This window comes from Physeter macrocephalus, chromosome 15 (assembly GCF_002837175.3).
Source record: "Physeter macrocephalus isolate SW-GA chromosome 15, ASM283717v5, whole genome shotgun sequence".
Taxonomy (NCBI): domain Eukaryota; kingdom Metazoa; phylum Chordata; class Mammalia; order Artiodactyla; family Physeteridae; genus Physeter; species Physeter macrocephalus.
The window spans coordinates 65,601,503-65,622,694 of NC_041228.1; the positions used below are offsets into that span (position 1 = coordinate 65,601,503).

The 21,192-nt window shown below is 40.3% G+C and overlaps 1 protein-coding gene across 8 annotated transcripts in view; it reads left to right on the forward strand.

Moving 5' to 3' along the window:
- Positions 1-21,192, forward strand: part of NCOA2 (nuclear receptor coactivator 2) — a 279,465-nt gene that overhangs the window by 49,598 nt on the left and 208,675 nt on the right. The window contains exon 1 of one of the 8 annotated variants that reach the window (XM_028500697.2): positions 17,987-18,012. The exons of the other annotated variants lie outside the window; for them this stretch is intronic. The gene's annotated coding sequence lies outside the window, so the exon portion shown is untranslated. Of the gene's footprint in view, positions 1-17,986; positions 18,013-21,192 lie in introns of those variants that run through there. 8 annotated transcript variants of the gene reach the window in all.

Here is a 21,192-nt window from a genome sequence, read left to right on the forward strand (position 1 = left end):
GACGCGCAGGCTCAGCGGCCATGGCTCACGGGCCCAGCCGCTCCGCGGCATGTGGGATCCTCCCGGACCGGGGCACGAACCCGGTTCCCCTGCATCGGCAGGCGGACGCGCAACCACTGCGCCACCAGGGAAGCCCCTGGGTTGTTTTCTAGATGTTGAACTGCATGAGCTGCTTGTAAACTTTAGAGATTAATCCTCTGTCAGTTGCTTCGTTTGCAAATATTTTCTCCCATTCTGAGGGTTGTCTTTTCGTCTTATTTATGGTTTTCTTTGCTGTGCAAAAGCTTTTAAGTTTCATTAGGTCCCATTTGTTTATTTTTGTTTTTATTTCCATTACTCTAGGAGGTGGGTCAAAAAAGATCTTGCTGTGATTTATGTCAAAAAGTGTTCTTCCTGTGTCTTCCTCTAAGAGTATTATAGTGTCCAGTCTTACATTTAGGTCTTTAATCCATTTTGAGTTTATTTTTGTGTATGGTGTTAGGGAGTGTTTTAATTTCATTCTTTTACATATAGCTGTCCAGTTTTCCCAGCACCACTTATTGAAGAGACTGTCTTTTGTCCATTGTATATCCTTGCCTCCTTTGTCATAGATTAGTTGACCATAGGTCCATGGGTTTATCTCTGGGCTTTCTATCCTGTTCCATTGATCTATATTTCTGTTTTTGTGACAGTACCATATTGTCTTGATTACTGTAGCTTTGTAGTATAGTCTGAAGTCAGGGAGTCTGATTCCTCCAGCTTCGTTTTGTTCCCTCAAGATTGCTTTGGCTAGTTCTGTTATTTTCTAAGATTGCTGTTAGGCAAATGTATTTTTCATAGAGACCTTTAGCATTAAGTAGGTGCTTGTTTTAATTGTTATTAATTTTAAAGTCTTAATATTATTCATCTAAGAGATTGCAGTATTTTTTTTGTGGATCCATTGTCAAGTGATTTTATAACTGGAATTTAGAAACGTATTGTTTTAAATTTCATCAGAGATGGAGGCAAAGTGTCCCAAGTCCTTGAACTGTTATACTAGGGTTATGTCACTTTTTTTTTTCTTTCTTCTTTTCTTTTTTTTTTTAATGTCGCATTTTTGACTGCATTTCAGATGACTGTATAGTAGAATACAGCTGTCCTGTGCTAAAACAGCATATTTACAAAGCATATGTCTTTTGAGGAGTATGTTTGTTACTGCCTACAAAGGAGAAGAATGCATACAGGTCACCTCTGAATTTTCTACAAGAACTGCCTTTGGGAGAATCCATATGAGAAGGCACAGGCTTCTTTCTAATTGATTTATAATTGAAAGTGAATTTTGTTCTTTCTAGCCTTTGAGAATAACTTAAACTAAAGCCATATTGACAAAACATGAAAATAAATAGTTATAAAATTCAATTAGATTTACGATTTGGTGTTTGAAAATATCACATGATTATATGGTGATGATATTTAAAAATAACTATTTAAATCATTTTTATAAAAACAATGCTCTTACAGTCTGAGAAAAGATGGAAATGACATATGTTTCCATATTATTTGTGATGCTTTGTAATGGGTTTGAAATTACAATCGAAACCTTTGTCATGCCCTTGGGAGAGAGTAGATTGTGCAAATAAAGAGAGCGATTCCTTTTTTTAGAGGAGAAATGGTTTTCTTTCAGTGTTTGCAGCAACATGATGGAATCCAGAGCTAAGGTCTTGGCAGTCATTGTGTGCAATTAAGGAGATTAAAAATGAAACTGACTTTAAAGTAGTCCTATGGTTAAATTACATTTACTATTTTAATAGTTTATAAGGGTTAGTTTATTTATAAGACATATTCTAAAGGTCTTACTGACGAGTGAAGACGTATACAGAGGAATTAATTAGAGGACAGTGCGCAAGGTAGCATAATCAAATATACTTCAATTGTGTAGGTCAAAGCATAATTACCTTAGAATTTTAGAGAAGGCAGATATCAAGGTTAGCTGCTGTTATTTTTGGTAGTGATTTTTTTGTAAGATGTGGACAACGTGTAGCATAGTGGAAAGAGATCCCGCTGACAGACCAGCAGTTGAGTGCTAGTGCAAGTTCTGAGATTAAGGACATTTATGACTTTGGCCAAATCACTTACGTCTCTAAACCTAGACAGTTTTTGAAATGTGTAACATCATTTTTATTTCTAAGTTCTCTCCCATTCATTACGCTAAAAAAAGATTTACCAGACTAAAAAAAAAAATTTAAAGAAAAAGTTGGCTTATCTAAACTCTGTTTTAAGGATGGTTTAGGTCCTTTTTTTTTTTTTTTTTTTTACCCTTTTAAACATTGTTTATTGCAATTTAATGGGACTGATTATTTTGAATATTTTAGATACTTTAAACAGATAAGACATATGCAAAAATAACAATTACAGTACTTAAAAGAGTATTATATTTAAGCCTGTTATGAACTAGCAACACCATGAGTTTCATATATGTCTTCATTATTTCTTTACTTCTTCATAGAACTTCAAAATGTAATTGAAATGCTTATTTTCATGTTTCCTGAGTCTAGAGGAATTGGGTTGGCAAACAGCTGGTTTTTGTACAGGGCACAGCCTGACTTCTTCTCACAAAGTGATTCAAACCTGAGTCCCTGGATATCTCACTGGGTCGCTTTTTGTAATTGGACTTGAGGTTTCACATCAGCAGCACTGTTAAGCCCACGGTTTTTACATGAGTCCATCTGGTCGGTGATGAGTTTTCCTCCAGATCAGGGTACCCTCTGCTTTGCTTGGCCGGCATTACATAGTCCTCCACCATGTCATTATTATACACTGATCTGGTATATTAGGAAACATACAGATGCCTCACTACTATCTTATCGTAATTTGTCAAGTTATCCAGCGGTTTCTTCTCCTAGCAGATGTGATCTGAACAGATAGCCAGATTTCTAAAGAGAAGAATGCATTGACCATTGACACCCATCAGTCCTTTCTGGAACAGTTTCTATTCTTTGGCTTACTCATAGTTTCCTGTATTTACCCATTGCTATTGGTACAGATAGATACAAATAATACTTTTATAGAGAGATAAATACATAGAAGAAATCAAATATCCAAGTATTTTAATAATCCTTAATTATTAAAGTCAATAAAATAAATTAAGCATCCAATTATAGTTATTCTTATTTTGGATTTCAACTTCATTTTTGTACATTTTATATTAACTGAGCATTAAAAAGTTATGGCTTCCACAAAGTTATATAAAATTATTATAATTATTATCCTCTTCATTGTCATAACTTTTATTGCTATTGAAGTTCTTTTTTTTTTTTTTTGCGGTACGCGGGCGTCTCACTGCTGTGGCCTCTCCCGTTGCGGAGCACAGGCTCCGGACGCACAGGCCCAGCGGCCATGTCTCACGGGCCCAGCCGCTCCGCGGCATGTGGGATCTTCCCGGACCGGGGCACGAACACGTGTCCCCTGCATCGGCAGGCGGACTCTCAACCACTGTGCCGCCAGGGAAGCCCTGCTATTGAAGTTCTGACATCACAATTGATATCACAACTTGTCTAGTAGGACCTGCTTTAAACTGGCTTCTCTTTTCTTTCAGCACTATCCCTACCATCCTTGAAGGTATCCTTGTTGTCTGGCAGTAAGACATTTCAGACCTGAGTTTTCCTTGCCCCAAGGCATAGAATTCACTAGTTTCCAAAGAACTTTGCTTTCTTCTAGCAGAAAACTGTGTTAGCCACCAAAACCTAAGTGCTAGGTTTGCATTTAAGTGTCAGTGTTGAAAAAAAAAAAAACAAAAATGTGCTCTTGCCGATGTTTACACACTCTTTTTTTTTTTTTTAATATTTATTTTATTTATTTGGTTGAGCCAGGTCTTAGTTGTGGCAGGTAGTCTCCTCTTAATTGTGGCATGCGAAGTCTTAGTTGCTACACGCATGTGGGATCTAGTTCCCTGGCCAGGGATCGAACCCAGGCCCCCTGCATTGGGAGTACGGAGTTTTAACCGCTGCGCCACCAGGGAAGTCCCTACACACTCTTAAGGACAGAGCTGGACCCAGTGTTCCTTGTTACTCACATTGATTTTTTCCAAATTCATTTTATTATACACTCTACCTATAGTAAGAGACTCATAAAATTTTAATGATTTTTCTAAAATTTGTCAAGAAATTAGGCAGTAGAAAGAGATTGGAGTCTGTTGGGGGTGGCCAGTAAGTAGCGTGGCATTAAATCAGGAAGGACTGCTTTAGCTGACTGTGTGTTAAACACCCAAGTTGGTTGGGTTTTCTAAATATGTTTTCTTTGATGGTAATAGACTGTCACTGTGATACTTTAAGCTAGATTTCTGTAGTTAATTTGTTAAAAAGTATTTGTAAAGTAAAATTTAATTTGCATTAATGGATCTAGCAACCTAATATTTTCAAATTAGGGAAGTTTGAAGCTCTTAAAAGCAGTGGATCATTAAATATGAGAACATATTAAAGTGTAGGGTGGTTTGAATGATCTGTTATAACACTACTATGCATAGTAGCAAAATAAGCCTTAATGGGTGTTATCTGCTGTAAATGCTCTATAAAGGATGACCAGATTGAGTAGGAAGCAAAAGTGGAGATTTGGTCTGGTCAGCCTATTTTATAGGACAGTGTTTTGCAAATTGGGGAGTGTGACCTGTAAATGGATTTAGTGGGCCGTGACCAGCATTAAGAAAAGTGTGATAGATGAGAGTATATCACATGTAGTAATGGTAAATACTGAAACTTTGGTTTCAGTTATTCTGTGTATTGGTTCATGATATAAAATGTATTTCTTAACTGCCCTCCATCCTGAGCACTTAACACAGTATATATTGCATTCAGTGTAATAGGCAGTCAATAACTGTCTAACTGCACATAGTTTAATTTAATAAATCTAGATAGGAAAAACCTCAAAATAAATTCAGAAAAACTTCTAATACAAAATGATGTTCGGAAAACTTATAAGACTTCTGTGTTGTATTGGGATTGTTTTGTTACTTGCCCGTGACCGTCTTGGATTTCGGGACTGTGTGTCATTTAGCTTTCTGTCAGTGTGTAGGATGGGAAGAACCTAATTCTTAGAGTCAGAAACACCTGAGTTCCAATTTTGACTCTTGCCACATGTAAACTTCGAGATATTGGGTAATTTTTTTCTGCACTCTGAGCTTCACCTTCCTCATTTAAAAAGAAAAAGAATAGTACTAACCTCATGATTAAGAGAGTTATCACTGTACTGTAAACACCAAGTACTCCAAGTACTTTGCCTGGACTATAGTAGATGCTTAATAAATATTTATTAAGTTAATTAAAAGGATATAAAAACATAATGAATACTAGAGCTTATTTTAAAAATCTGTTTTGAGTATCTTGAAAAAGAATGAAATATAAGATTAATTGGATCACGTGCAAGGGTAGAAACTTCTCACGACCTTCTGAAAAATTGGAAGGAGCCCTGATTATAGAAGATAGCTTTCTTTCTTTTTTTTTTACAAAAAGCAAGCATTGCCCAATTAAAGTGTTATGTGCAAGATGTAAATTAGAAATGTAGTGGGCCAACATAAAAAGAAACGAAATTGAGTTATTTGTAGTGAGGTGGATGGACCTAGAGTCTGTCATACAGAGTGAAGTAAGGCAGAAAGAGAAAAACAAATACCGTATGCTAACACACATATATGGAATCTAAAAAAAAAGAGGTTCTGAAGAACCTAGGGGCAGGACAGGAATAAAGACGCAGACATAGAGAATGGACTTGAGGACATGGGGAGGGGAAGGGTAAGCTGGGACGAAGTGAGAGAGTGGCATGGACTTATATATACTACCAAATGTAAAACAGATACCTAGTAGGATGCAGCCGGCATAGCACAGGGAGATCAGCTCAGTGCTTTGTGACCACCTAGAGGGGTGGGATAGGGAGGGTGGGAGGGAGACGCAAGAGGGAGGAGATATGGGATATATATATATGTATAGCTGATTCACTTTGTTATAAAGCAGAAACTAACACACCATTGTAAAGCAGTTATACTCCAATAAAGATGTTAAAAAAAAAGAAAAGAAATGTAGTGGGCCAAAATCAAATCAAAGAGTTACTTGTAATGATTTAAAATGAACGCAAATAAACCCTCTCAAGTCAAAAAGCCCAGGTGAAGATGCATTAGTAATTCTTGGAACTGGTTGATGTTCATGTGTAAACTATATACTCAGGGATGAAAAAATAGAGATATGTTTAAATGGAATCTTTATCTAAAATTTTGTTTAAAATCAGAAGCAGACAGAACTGTTGAAAGGATAGAATATTCTTGGCTTAATTAGCAAACAGATACAGTCAATCACTTGCTAAAGTGGTTCACTCAATAGTTTGGAGAAAACGAATGGGTAGAGTTCTGGAGTTGTTGGCTTGAATGTACAACCTGTCACCCTTTATACCAATTATGTTAATATAAAGATAGGTTGTCAATATATGTCCCATTATAAGAAAGCTTGCAGAAGAGTCACAGAAAAGCACCTGTCAGCTAGTCTTGCTATATTTTAATATTCTGGCATTTGGAACAAAAGCTTAACTGAGTCTGGCTTTGTGAAAGAAAAGCCTGCCTGATTGGTAAACTGGTGTTATTTTAGGGGATTATTGGAGTACTTTGGTGAGAGAGAAACAGTGAAGCTAATTTATGTAAACTTTATAAAACCTTTCAAGGTTCTAATCCAAAAGGAATAAAATTTTTTGGGTTCCTGTAAGACGGTGAAGAAATGCTTGTTCATGAAGTCACCTTGGCTTAGAAACAGGAAGTAAGTGTTGGTGGTGAACTGTCACTTCACTGGAAGAAATTTTTTTTTCAAATTTTGTATGGGTTTCCAAGGAATTAATGGTGCCAGGACTAATCTCATTTCATATTTGTGTAAATGGTGTAAAGGGGTGTGTGTACAGTCAAATTTTAGCTTTTTAGGGTGATGAAATACCGCAGGAAAAAACCTAATTGCAGATAATGAGTGAGCAGAAATGGAGTAAACTGAGCGTGTGATAGTTTTCAGTGGTCTGTTTAGGGGAATGTCAGATGAAGTACATTTATTAACTGAGGAGTTCTGAATTTAGTTCTAACCCAGATAACTATCTATAAGCTGTTGTAGATGATTCTCTGTAAATATTGTGCTAAGAACATCAATAATACATCCGTGATATGCTAGGCATTCTTTGGAAGAGTGTGGGAACAGCGTGTTTTCTTGCCATTGTGCAAAACCATGCTTTGTACATACCTGAGATAAGTGCTCTATGTTCTGTTAATTAAAAATATGAAGTGTCTGGACCTCAAGCAGTATACTACAAATATTTGTTCCTTAGAGCATAATACTGAGGAGGAGGATGTAATTGAGGTTATTAAAATATGGTCTTGGATAAATTCCTCAAATTCCATCATGCTAGAATTGAGGGTGGGGTAAGAGTGCTTCTAGAAATTTTGTGAGTCAGTTTTAGGATAGTAAAGAGCTCTCTTACACAGTAGAGAGTAAACTTGTGGAAATTAGTACTACGAGATGGAGTATAGATTGAAAAATTCTTGAAAATTAGATTCACAGGTGATGTATGCAAAATAGAATAATATTAAAGAAAATTTGAGATAGAATCTGTTTTTTCCATTTGAAAAATGACATGAAGCTCTTCCTTAGTGTCAGATGGAACTCAGGATTTGATGGAATGCTGACCTGACTGCACATGCAATCACTTTTTCTCTTAAAACTTGGGAAGTAGAGTTGGTCTGACGAGACCACCCAGAGTGATGGTGGGCCTCTGAGTGGCCTTTGTCAGGTTACGGAAGTCCCCCTCGTCTGCCAAATAGTTTTTTTTTCTGGTTTGCATTTAGTGATATGATCATAAAATTCATTTTTAATGGTTATTACAGGCTTTTAATTTATCCTTTTTTAAAATTGAAGTATAGTTGATTTACAATGTGTTAGTTTCAGGTGTACAGCAAAGTGTTTCAGTTATACGTGTGTGTGTGTATCCTTTTTCAGATTGTTTTCTATTATTACAAGATATTGAGTACAGTTCCCTGTGCTGTACAGTAGGTCCTTGTTGCTTATCCATTTTATACATAGTAGTGTGTGTCTGTTAATCCCAAAGTCCTAATTTATCCCTTCCCCCTGACTTTCCCCTTTGGTAACTGTAAGTTCATTTTCTAGGTCTGTGAATCTAGTTCTGTTTTGTAAGTAATTTATTTCTTAATTTATTCTTTTTTTCAAATATTTATTTATTTATTTATTTGGCTGCGCTGTGTCTTAGTTGCCACTTGTGGGATCTTCGTTGCAGCGTGCGGGTCCTAACAGTTCCCTGACCAGGGATTGAACCCGGCCCCCTGCATTGGGAGTGCGGAGTCTTAACCACTGGACTACCAGGGAAGTCCCTTTTAATTTATTCTTGAGGCAATTTTGATAATGCATATTTTTCTAGAATATTATCCATTCTACATTGTTTTCAACTGTTGGCATAAAGTTGCTCATAGTTTTCTTCTATGATTATTAAAAGTCTCTGCTGTATCTGTAGCTATAATTATGTCCTCCTGAGTTCTTTTTGCAACTGTTTTTTGGCTTGATTTTCCTTTTTTTTTTTTTGTGGTACGCGGGCCTCTCACTGTTGTGGCCTCTCCCGTTGCGGAGCACAGGCTCCGGACGCGCAGGCTCAGCGGCCATGGCTCACGGGCCCAGCCGCTCCGCGGCATGTGGGATCCCCCCGGACCGGGGCACGAACCCGTGTCCCCTGCATCGACAGGCAGATTCTCAACCACTGCGCCACCAGGGAGGCCCAGGCTTGATTTTCTTGACATCACATTTTTAAAGTAGGGACTTCACTGTTCATCATTTTACCTCTCAGCTGATGCTCACATGTTACAGGCCCCGTTGACTCCTGTTGAACTGAGCTGAGCTTGGCTTCATTCCTTCGCTCTCTGGCCAATACTGGGTGTCCATTGCTAGCTTTCCTTCCCCTTTTCCGTCCATCCCCCACAGGTAGGAATTTTCAAACATTCTTTCCTCTCTTCCAAGCCAGAATACTCTTTTTATGAGTGATCTCATCCAATCCAACCTTTTGCCATTGCCTTTATTTTCTATGGCTCCCAAATTTATAACCCGAACCTGACCTTTCTTCTAAGCTCTAAGTGCTCGCTTGGCGTTTCTCCCCGGGTGTCTTGCTTACACCTTCAATGCAGCACAACCAACGGGAAACTCCTGACTTCTCTCCTCCCAAACCAGTTATTCCTCCAGATTTCCTGGTTTCTATTAATTCGCACTGCTACTCATCCAGGCTCAAAACCCCAGTCATTTTGACTCTTACTTCTAAGCTCTGTGCAGCTGCCTTCACAGTGTTGCCTGCCCCGCGTGTATGACATGACGACCCCATCATTCCCGCTGTCACCACCTGCACCCAGACCCTCCTTGCTTCGTACCAGACGATTGTAATGCCTCCTGGGCTTTTTGGCTGAGTCCAGTTCATGTTCCACGTTGAAATAGGATTAAACTTGCTAACGCACTGCGGTCAGACCACTCTTTAGCTTCAGGTTACTTGGTTGTCCCCCAGCCTCCTCAGATAGGTCCAAACTCCTTAGCTTTCTAGGTCTTCCAGAATAGTGCCCCCAAACGTTCCTTCCTTGGTTTGTCTCCCCCTCACTGCTTTACCGACGCTTGTATCCAGCCTGAGAGTTTTATCTCTGTTCTGCGTACTTGAGTTTTTGTCCAGCTGTTTGCCCTTCAGTGAATACCCTTTCCCTCATCTCTGCCAGTTGAAAGGAAGCTTGTCAAGGATAATCTTGACATTCTTGACTAGGTTTGGTGACCTGCAGAATGCTTTTCTTTGTTCTTTCTAGGGTACTTATCTCACTTTGTATTTTAGCCATTTGGGTATTTGCTTAATATCGCCTACTAGATTATAAGCTCCTAGTAGGTAGGAACTGTTTCTGACGCTGCTTTTTCTTTTTCACTGCCTCAGCAATTAGCACAGACACTCAGCAAATACTGATTGAAAATAATTAAATCGGGCTTCCCTGGTGGCGCAGTGGTTGGGAGTCCACCTGCCGATGCCGGGGACGGGGGTTCGTGCCCCGGTCCGGGAAGATCCCATATGCCGCGGAGCGGCTGGGCCCGTGAGCCATGGCCGCTGAGCCTGCGCGTCCGGAGCCTGTGCTCTGCAACGGGAGAGAGAGGCCACAGCAGTGAGAGGCCCGCGTACCACAAAAAAAAAAAAAATAATAATAATAATAATAATAATTAAATGATTACCGATGTTTATAGTTTCCTTCAGTGAAACTTCTTACACTCTCTTCCTAAGAAGTTTACTCCAGAATGAGTTAACAGTATAGAAGCGCCATAAAATTAGCCTTTCTAGAGATGTAGCTGCAGGTGTACAAGTCAGGCTCCTGGGGTGGTTGGTGCTGGCTTCCTTTGTTTTTCTTTTCTTTATAAATTATTTAGTTTTTGTATTTTGGCCACACTGCACAGCATGCAGGATGGTTCCCTGACCAGGGATGGAACCCAGGCCTCCGCAGTGAAAGTGCCGAATCCTAACTACTAGGCCGCCAGGGAATTCCCGGCGCTATCTTTCTAACAGGCGCTGTCTTTATAGCATAAGGAAGCTCTGCTGGCAGTGAGTCCTGAGGCGTCGCAATAGCGATGTTGATTGATTTCTGATGTGGTAGCAGGGCTGGGTTGGCCCTCACCCCCTCTTTTGGTTATTTCTTTTAAATAAAAGATTTCAACAACTCATGATGATACTTTAAATTTTAAGATAGAAGTTAATGCATGTGAATTCAGTATGGATTTATAAATGTAAGAAGTAAATCCCACTATCTTTGTCCCTTAGTCTGCAGAATGAAGATGATTAAAAAGGGGAGATTAAATTGGTCTAAATGGTTTTCTTTAATGTGAATAAAATTTAATGTGAATCTGCCAGTATATTTTACATGGGTGGTATTGGTAAAGATTAAAATCATGCGTTTGTAGTTGAAAAATCATAATTAAACTGTCCACCAGCCTGTCAGCAAATTAAATTTATGACATTCCATCATGATAAAAGATTCAGTAATACAGTGAACAGACGTACATAGGAATTATATTAAGCATTAACCTGCTACCATTTATAAAAGTTAGGTTTCTATTCAACCTAACAGCTTGAGTGTAGAGATGGACTCGCCAGCCCAGTCCTTTTCTAGGTATGTTTTGAGTTCTTAGTATGATCTAGGCACTGGGCCAGCTGCCTGCTTGGTGTGTCTCGTCTAGTGAGGCTTTTGGGTGTAGATATATATGATAAGCAAAGTTCCTTATTTTGCAAAAGAAAACAATTTCTTATGACAGTGTTTATCTTTTTAAAGGAAAAAGGCAGGCAGCTCATGTTCAGATTGATAATCATTTCAACAATAATCAGCATTTTAAGCTCTAGCTAAATAAAAATACTGCCCTCAGTGCAGACACAGGCCTTGATCTGAGTCTCAGTTTCTTTATCTCTGTAAATAGGGATGTTAGGAGAAGGAGAAGTAATTACTGTTTAGCAAACACTTTGATATTTATGCCCAGTGGCTGTGAACAGTTATTAAAAAGTCATTGAACAGGTCAGAATGGCAGGTGCAGTGGCGTGGCCAAAGCGAGGGCCAGAAAAGCAGGATCTTTGCAGCTTTGGAGAAGGAGATGCATGTGAAAATGTTCTACTCCTGATTAAACATTTTATTACTAAACGTTTACAGTGAAGATTCCACCTACAGTCAGGAATCCATTGGTGGATATCTGTGCATTTCAAAATGTCACGAGAAACCACATATGTTCTGTTGATGAACACATATAAGTTGATTATTTCTTGAATATACAATAGCATGGATTCTCATTTCCCATAGTAAAGGTAACCCTCTTAGAAAGAAATGTCATTTCATGAAAAGCCAGCAGACACCGCAGTTCTTTGTATTTGGACAGGAGTAGCAGGGGTGGGATGGGAGTTGCAGTTTGGTGTCGGGGGAGGGTGCCAGGACTCAGGAGCCTTGGTTCTAACCCCTTGCCAGCCCTGGCCCTGCTGCTGCTAGCTGGCTGTGTGAACCCGAAGTCGCTTTTTGCTCCAGGCTTTGGCACTGTTTGACCTTAGGCAAATCACCTGGATTTTTTTTTTTTTTTTTTGGCCTCACTCACTCAAAACATTTTGAGGGTATTGGAGAAGATCTCTTTTGAGTCTGGGTGAATATTAATTTTATTTATTTATTTTTGTAAAGTTTGGTCACGCCTCGCGGCTTGTGGGATCTCAGTTCCCTGGTCAAGGATTGAACCTGGGCCACGGCAGTGAAAGCACCGAATCCTAACCACTAGACCACCAGGGAGCTCCCGTGGGTGAATATTAATTAAAAAAAAAAATCTGTGATTTGGAGAGCAGTAGCAGAAAATACTATGCAAAATAAGTTGACATTTATCATAGATTCTTTGAGAGAGGGATTTAATGCTTGTGCTACATTTAGAAGTTTACAGCTAAAACAAATCTAAATTATGAGCAATTCATCATTTTAATAGGATTTTACAAGGTACTTGGAGTGGGTCCAAGCATTATATGTATTTCTGTAAGTTAAGGTTTAGTTGCTATCGGACGGCTGCTGTTCATTGTTTCTGTGCTGACTGGTTTCTGTAGCCCCTCTGCTGCCCTCGTAGAGAGAAGAAAGTACACGTTAGGGTAGTGTTTGGGTGCGCGTACTGTTAATCCAAGTATCCTTCTTAAAAATGCTTTGAAATTTTATCTGGCTGAAAAATCATATTTCTGAATTTGAAGACAGCTTCTGAGCAGAGAAAAATTTATAAAGCGTGCATGGCACATTTATAAATTCTTCGAAAAAACTGTGATTTGGAGTGATTATTTATCCCTGTATCCCCATATGTCACACATTGCCTTTTTACCCCTGGGGAGTAACCATATTGCGTTATTTGTGATCCTTTGGAGTTATATGAAATGATAATTTAACTTTTCAGATGTGGTTAATCCACAGTCCCGGCTTCCTAACTATTAACATACATGGCATGACAGCCATAACTGTTTCCAGGTGCGATTGGAGAACTTGGACGGTAAATTACTTGTAGATGATCTCGGCCACTGTAATTTACTACAAAACTGCTGCTTTGACATCAGCAGTTGAAAAGAGCATGTTAACATTAACTCCACTTGAGACACATTTTACAAGAAATAAACTAACTGCCTTTTTGAGACAGTTAAGTGTTTATTTTTTATAATACTATTTAGAACTCCGTTTTGTCTTTTAAATAGCTGAAGTTTTGTTAATAAAAGCAGGCCTTGATTTACGTAATCTGGGTTTGTTTTGTGAGCCTTCCAACAGTTTGGGAGCCCTCTACCCTGTTCTGTGGCCCAGTGTTGGAACCTTGTCTCCCCTCAGTCTCACTTTTATCCCTGCCCTGGTCCAGAGAGCAGCCATCCTCTTTCCTCCACTCCCGCCTGGTCCCAGTTCCTGGAATGAAGTCTGTCTCATTTGCCTCCAAAAAAGACTCAGCACTGGTCAAGGCATAAGAGGGCCCATTTAACACTCTAGCTGTTGTTGTTATTAGCAGCAGAAATCCTTAGCGGTCTGGAGGGTTTGTAGTTAAGGAAGACAGAGAGAAGGCTGTGTCTGTTTTGTAGCTGGCCAGAGGAGTGGCAGTCTGGGCAGAGGTGACCAGTGAAGAGAGCTGAAAGAGGCAGCAGGCTGCCCCAGGCTACTGGTTGTCCACTGGTTAGCCCCACTGGACCCACTGTTCTTACCTGTGGCTGTCTCCCCTCAAGCTCAAAACTTCCTGTCCTCGACCCGGTCGTCAGCCCCTCTCAAACGTTCACCACCACTTCCTGCGCCATCATCATCTTTCCTAGACCATCTCCTGTCCCCAGCATGCCTCCCCGCTGGCCCTGCGGGAACCCCTGCCCACTGCCGGGATGGCAGGGGAAGGAGACACGGCATTCTCCTTTTCAGGGTCCAGGGTCGAGCAGGCCGGTTATGGCCTGTGTCCCACTGCAGCCAGGTTGGGGCATAGGAGCTTCCTGACACCCCTGATGGGGATTCTGCGTTTTCTTATTGGAATGTTTTTACTCATGGCGGTTAGCTTTTACAGAACTGTAAATGCATGCTAGGACTGGACAAATAAAATATGTGGATTAAAAAGGCCTCTGTTGCTAGCCTGAGGCCACCTCATAACCATGTATAACGCTGCTCATGGGAGAGAGTGCCCCGAGTTCCAAACAGTCAACCCTAAAATGGATTTTGGAAACACTTTTTTCTAGGAAGATTATTTTCTTTGTGAAACTCATGTTGAATATCTTCTTTCACTTTTTTTTTTTTTAAACCCTGAATTAGAGTGAAAGCTTCAAATAAGACTCAGATTTTTTTTTTTTTTTTTTGACTGCACCGTGAGGCTTGCGGTGTCTTAGTGCAGGCTCCGGCAGTGAGAGCGCCGAGTGCTAACCACTGGACCGCCAAGGAATTCCCCAAACTCAGATTCTTAATGAAAGAGAAGTTAGGGCTTGTTTGTTCTCAGCGTTTTACACTGGTCACCCGTGTTAATGTGCCAGTGTAAATCATCACTAATTCTTTGAGTAGTTTGATTATCTTTAATATAGTAATGTTATGGGAAGATTCATCCATTATTTTAGTTGTGACATTCTAGAAGTGTGTTATGTGTGGCAGAATGATAAGGACCAGAAAGGGCAGAAGTAGAAACTTTGCACCGATTTCATTGATAAAAACATAAATTTTAAAGGAACATTTGATCTGAGACATTGAATAAACTTCAGTTCTACTAGTGACTTTGTCCCTTGAAAATTGTTTACTAACCTATGGATCATAACTAGAGGCATTTGCTAATGTATTTGCAGTGACTGCTGAAATAATTCAAATTTATTGACCATAGGAGGATATTAAATATTTATCTTTTCTGCTTAGTGCCTGTAGTGAATTAGAATATAATTTAATGGTTAGTGGCTTATAGGCTTATTTCTGAAATACTATCTTCATGTACTTTATCCAGTGACATTACTTATATATTGTATGTGTTAAAAAGCATATTTGGAATCTACCTCACCTGTAAATTTTGCTGCTTAGCCAAACAATATTCCAGAAGAGATTTTTAACTCTGTAGGTTGTGTGTGTGTGTTGTGTGTGTGTGTGTGTGTGTGTGTGTATGTGTAAGTAATTGCAAAGGGAGAAAAATATATTAATTTGTGGGATAGGGAGAAATCTATCATTGAAAAAGAAAAATTGCATGAAATAATAATGGATTAATATTGCTATGTGTGTGTTCTGGCACACCTGCAGTGTCTAATGTATTCCAGAATGTTGTCAGGTTGGCAGTAGTTCAGCATATGAAAATCTAGCAATCATGTTAGTGTTAGGATGATTAAATAAAAATGTATTTGTAGGTGTAGAATCAGAGAAAGAAGCTAACTTATTTAGGTTTCCTTCAACGTAAGGAAAATGCAGTATTAAACTAAAAATGTCTTAACACAAAAGTAGTTTTATTTGAATTGGTATAAACATTGTGAAGAACATAAAGCAGTATTTGCACGTTTTAAACTTTAAGGGAAATAATTTATAGAATTATTTTGAATTTTCTGAAAACTTAGATCTTCAAAACTGACTTATAAAGATGATAAGAGAAGCTCTGATTTTCTGCAAGCCCTAAGGGACTGTTTGATGGTTTTTTGTTTTGTTTTGCTTTCTATTTAATTTTTAAGATCCTGAAAATAACTGCATTAGTGTGGTTAATTTTTAAAAATTCAGATATTTTGAATTTTAAAATTACAAGGAACTTAATTTTTAACTGTCATTGGTTTGTCAAAACAGACAAATCATTTAGAAAAGGTTGGCTGGTTGAATAACTACTTCTGTATGTGATACTGTTTCATATGAAGTATCAGGCGTATTACTGAGTTCTGTAGTAGTTAACAACAGACTTAAAACAGACTTAAAAAACAACTTCATATCTTAGCATGATTCCAAAAAGTCCTTACTTTCTTTTTGAGAGAAAAGAAAGAAAAGAATCCTAGGAGGTTTTATCAACTGTACCTTGGAAGTCACTGTCATAGAAAAAAAGAGATCTGTACGGAATTGAAAGTTGGTGTATACTTGAAATGTAACATTTGCACAAAATACATAGAAGAGACAACATGGTATTATTAAATGGAATTTAGTTATTAAATGGAATGCATCTGAGTATTGGAAAATTTGGCCTAAGGTCTTTCTTTTGTCCTTTCTCTATGTATCTGCCAGGGTTGTGAAAAATCTTGTAGCTTAATCCCCAGGCTTTATTTTACCAGAGGTTAGAATTCGCTAATTAAAAGAATATAAACAAGTATGAAGCTAACAAGTAATATTATAAATACTAAATAGAAATATTTATGAGTAATATCTATTTTCTTATCTTTGTCTAACTAATATTTATTAGTAATTAACAAATCAATGAAGACACTTTTTTCCCCCATGCATGCATCATCACAATCAGTTTTACTGACTTTTTAGTGATGGATACTTTGATTCGTGGTTCTGCATGTGTATGCTGAGAAATGTACACCTTGAAAAATTGGTTGAGGTACCTGGACTTCATTGTACCTTTGCAGTATTGGTCATTTTCATAGAACTTCAGCTACCTGTTTATTTTATTTACCGTTTTACTAAACGCCTGTATAGTGCTTACCACGGGACAAGCGTTGATTGTTCTAAGTGCTTCAATAATAACAACTCATTGGGACTTACCCAGTGGTCCAGTGGTTAAGACTCCGCCCTTTCACTGCAGGGTGCGACTGTTCGATCCCTGGTTGGGGCAGTAAGAGCCCACATCCCACAATGCCAGCGCCACGTGGCCAAAACAAAAACACCACAGCTAACTCGTTTACTTAAAACCTGATAGCAACCCCGGTTTGAAGTGGGTATGATCATTACCCCTGTTTTGCAGATGGCACAAAGGAGTCAGGTCCCTCAGCTGGTGTGCGGATCTCAGCAGTCTGCCACCACCACTTGTGCTTTTTTTTTTTTTTAATTTATTTATTTTATTTATTTATTTTTGTCTGCATTGGGTCTCCACTGCTGCATGCTGGTCCCCTCCAGCTGCGGCGAGCGCGGGCCCCTCACTGTAGCAGCCCCTCCCGTTGCGGAGCACGGGCTTCAGTAGTTGCGGCACGCCGGCTCAGTAGCTGTGGCTCGCGGGCTCTAGAGCGCAGGCTCAATAGTTGTGGTGCACGGGCTTAGCTGCTCTGCAGCATGTGGGATCTTCCCGGACCAGGGCTCGAACCCGTGTGCCCTGCATTAGTAGGCGGATTCTTTTTTTTTTTTTTTTTTTTTTTTTTTTTGCGTTACGCGGGCCCCTCACCGCTGCGGCCTCTCCCGCCGCGGAGCACAGGCTCAGCGGCCATGGCTCACGGGCTCAGCCGCTCCGCGGCATGTGGGATCTTCCCGTACCGGAGCATGAACCCGCGTCCCCTGCATTGGCAGGCGGACTCCCAACCACTGTGCCACCAGGGAAGGCCCTGGCAGGCGGATTCTTAACCACTGCGCCACCAGGGAAGGCCCACCACTTGTGCTCTTAATCAGTATCCTCTGCTCCTATCCAGAAAGATCTTTCGTGGAAAGTTGAGTTGGAATTCTTTTCTTTGTCAGACCCCTCCCGCCCATCCTCTTGCTGACCAGACAAGGAGCCCTGGGAGGGGCATGCTGGCAGGAATTCTCACCATCTTGCTCTTCTTGCTGTTTGGGAGGCATGCAGTGTGACAGCGTCTGACTGTGAGTGGCCCTCCTCCAGCCTTGTGAGCAGTCCTGCAGAAGAAACTTCTCTGGATCAAGAACGAATTCTACCCTCTCATCCTGGAGATCTGGGGCTAAGAGTGAGAGCTGCGTCCAAGTTCATGGTTGAAGCTGGGAATGTGGAAGAAGAGGAGAGAGACAGTACTGTTGCCTGATGGGAAATGTGAGCCCCACCCTGAGTATCACAAGTGCCAGTGTTAGAGGAGCTCCTTTTCTCAAGGACAGCTTTCCTAGCGTGCTCCAGACGAGCAGTAGCGGGGACTTGCTTGTTTGTGGTTAGTGATTCTCCTCAGCAAGGCTGTGGGGTGGGGGGGCATCGTGTGTGTGTGTGTGTGTGTGTGTGTGTGTGTGTGTGTGTGTGTGTGTACACATAGGATTACTCTTAAAGTTGTCAATATTCGGTCCATACCACGTATTAAAAAATAGTAATGAGTTTATGTTAGCGCTGAGCCCTAATTTGTGAGCAGCTCCTGGTCCATGGCATCTTCATGCATACGGACCTGTCTCCATCAGTATTTGTAAGGGGCACTTGTCTCTAAGTTTCGGTTGCTTTGTAAGGTGACTTTTTTTTTCCCCTTTGGAGGTACCTTTGTCCTCTTTTCACATAGCCCCTCAGGGGTGACTCTTGGGTTTTCACAAAATAAACCCTATGTTGTGCACCTGTGCTCATGGCAACATTATTCATAATAGCCAAAAGGTGAAAGCAACTCAGTGTTTATGGAGAGATGAATGGATAAATAAATTGTGGTCTCTACCTACAATGGAATATGATTCAGCCTTAAAAAGGAAGGAAATTCTGACAACATGGATGAACCTTGAGAACAGCGTGTTGAGTGAAATAAGCCAGTCACAACAAGACAAATATTGCATGATTCTACTCCCCTGAGGTACCTAGGGTAAATTCATAGGGATAGAAAGTGGAATGGTGATTGCCAGGGACAGGGGGTAGGGAGGAATGGAAACAGGGAGTTACTGTTTAATGACTACAGAGTTTCAGTTTTGCAAGGTGCAAAGAATTCTGGAGATTGGTTGCACAATAGTGTGAATACCCTTATCACTACTGAACTGTACACATAAAAATGGTTAAGATGGTAAATTCTATGTTACGTGTATTTTACCGCAATTAAAACAACGATGACAACAGATCCCATGTAAAATCTGTTCAGCTGTTTTAGTGCAGTGGTTTCATTGGCAGACAGACACTTTCTGGTAGCAGCTGGCTCTGCCATGGTTGAGAGCAACGGCCTCAGCACTACTCTCTAGGGAGCAGATGTTGCGGCACAAATGTGAATGTGTTACATGGTTCCTGAAGAAGCTTATTGTGGACGTTGAAGGAAGGGGTAAGCAAGTATGGGGGGCCGTGTGCGCAGAGCTCATGGAGGCAGGAATGAGGGGACCGTGTTCACGGCGAGTGAGGAAATGACCATGGTTTATGTGGGCAGAGATAACTGATACCACCAGAGCAGGATGAAAATATTAAGTGCTGTCAGCAGTCTCCATTTTTAAAAGTTTTGACTTTGTGATAATTTTGAGACTTTTTGATAATTTTTGGTCATTTTGCTTATATTTTATTTCCTACTATGTCTACCAGGTAGAGTATATGATGGCTTTGCCAGGGATCCAGATACACTCCATTTATCGGCATTTATTATGTCTAACAGGTATTTCAAAAAAGGTCCTGAGCTACATACGACGAGTTATTAGGATTGATGTAAAGATCAAGCCGGAGCCCCCTGCCCTTAAGAGCTTCATGCTGTAAAAGAGGAGATGAAACATGTGGACCAGTATAACTGAAATACAAGACAGAGCCTCATAAGCTGTATAAAGAAAGTGTTTTTGAAACAGACGAGAGAGATCTAATTTTCAGAAGTGAGATCACGGATCATGAGTCGGGGCAGACCTTGAAAGACGGGAAGGATGTTACCAGGTAGAGGTAACAGAGATCTGGGTCCAAGCTAAGCATCGTGACACATAGATACAGGGAAGGCCAGGGTGATTGGTCTCTGCCAGGAAAGGCTGAGGACCCCGTGTCATTAGAGAATGGGATGTCCCTTGGTTGTAGGAAGAAGAAGATGGGAAAGATACTTTGGGGCCAGATCATGGAGAGTTTTCAATGTCTAATTGAAGAGTTTGAATTTACATAAGCTGTGGGGAGTTGTTGAAAGTTTCCAGTGTGGGAATGACATGTTTTGATACCCTCAGAGGTCAAGTTGGCAAATGTAGGGTTAGGAAGCAGGAGGGCTGGCTTGGTCCGATTTGTGATTTTTTAATTATAGAGGCCGATTTGGTTCTTTGGTATCCATCTGAAGTAGGAAATTAGGTTGGATAAATAATTAGGGAAGATACAAATTAGGCATTAAAAGTTAGGCAGAGGTGTTAAGAATGGATTTAGTTCACAATGTAGAGCTACTGAAAGAGTTTGACATGATGAAAGCTATTTTATTTTTTTATATATATACTTTTTCATATTCTTTTCCATTATGGTTTATTACTGGCTATTGAATATAGTTCCTTGTGCTATACAGTAGGACCTTGTTGTTTACCCATTCTATATGTAGTAGTTTGCATCTGCTAATCCCAAACACTACCCCTCCCCATGTGAAAGGTCCTTTTAAAGATGGGTTAGGCAGCAGTATATAGAAGAGACTGTTTATAGAGAGAGACTAGTTAGTGAAGAGGTTATTGAATGGTGGAATTATGAAGAGCTGGAGGAGGGTAGTAGCAGAAAGGAAGAGGAGAGGATTGATAAAAAGTAGAGGAAATGGTGAAAAGAAGGAAGGAAGAAATGAAATTCACAATTAATAAGCATATGTGTGAAAAAGAATTTATTGCATGACAGGATAAGTGACCAGTAATACCCACTCTTAGAAAATAGGTGTGCCGTGTTGGTCAGGCAAGGGGCACGTAGTTGTGAAATGGCCTGGCTGAACAAGCTGAGGGAGGGCCTGGTGGCTTTCAGGACTGCTGAGCTCACTGTCAGGTCCTCAGAGGCGCCCAGGCCAGTGGTTCTCAAACCTCCATGCCTCGGCACACTGGTGAACTGCAGATGCTTCAGAAACGTGCTGTGACATTTTTGCTGCGAGTGGACATTCACATCACCTGGCAGTCTGCAAAAGAGAACCCAGCTGAGCAGGTTATAAGGGAAATAATTGCTTTGACAAAGCGAGAGGCTTAACCTCTCAGGCCAGTGCTGAGGACAGAGCAGAGTTCACTGCCTCACACTTGCCCCCGAGGGTTCCGGAGACCTTTCTATCCAGTAGCAGCGGAGAGCTGGGGGATCTGGGAAGGATGCAGCCCCGCGGGGATTTTACAGCACCGGCGCTGTATACGGCGGGATACACATCGATGTAATAGTGCACGCTTGCGACTATCCTTGAGTTTGTTCAGTTTGCTTTTGAGTCTTTTCATTCATTCATCGGCGTCGGCTAATAAACGAGTCCAGTCTTTGAACATGC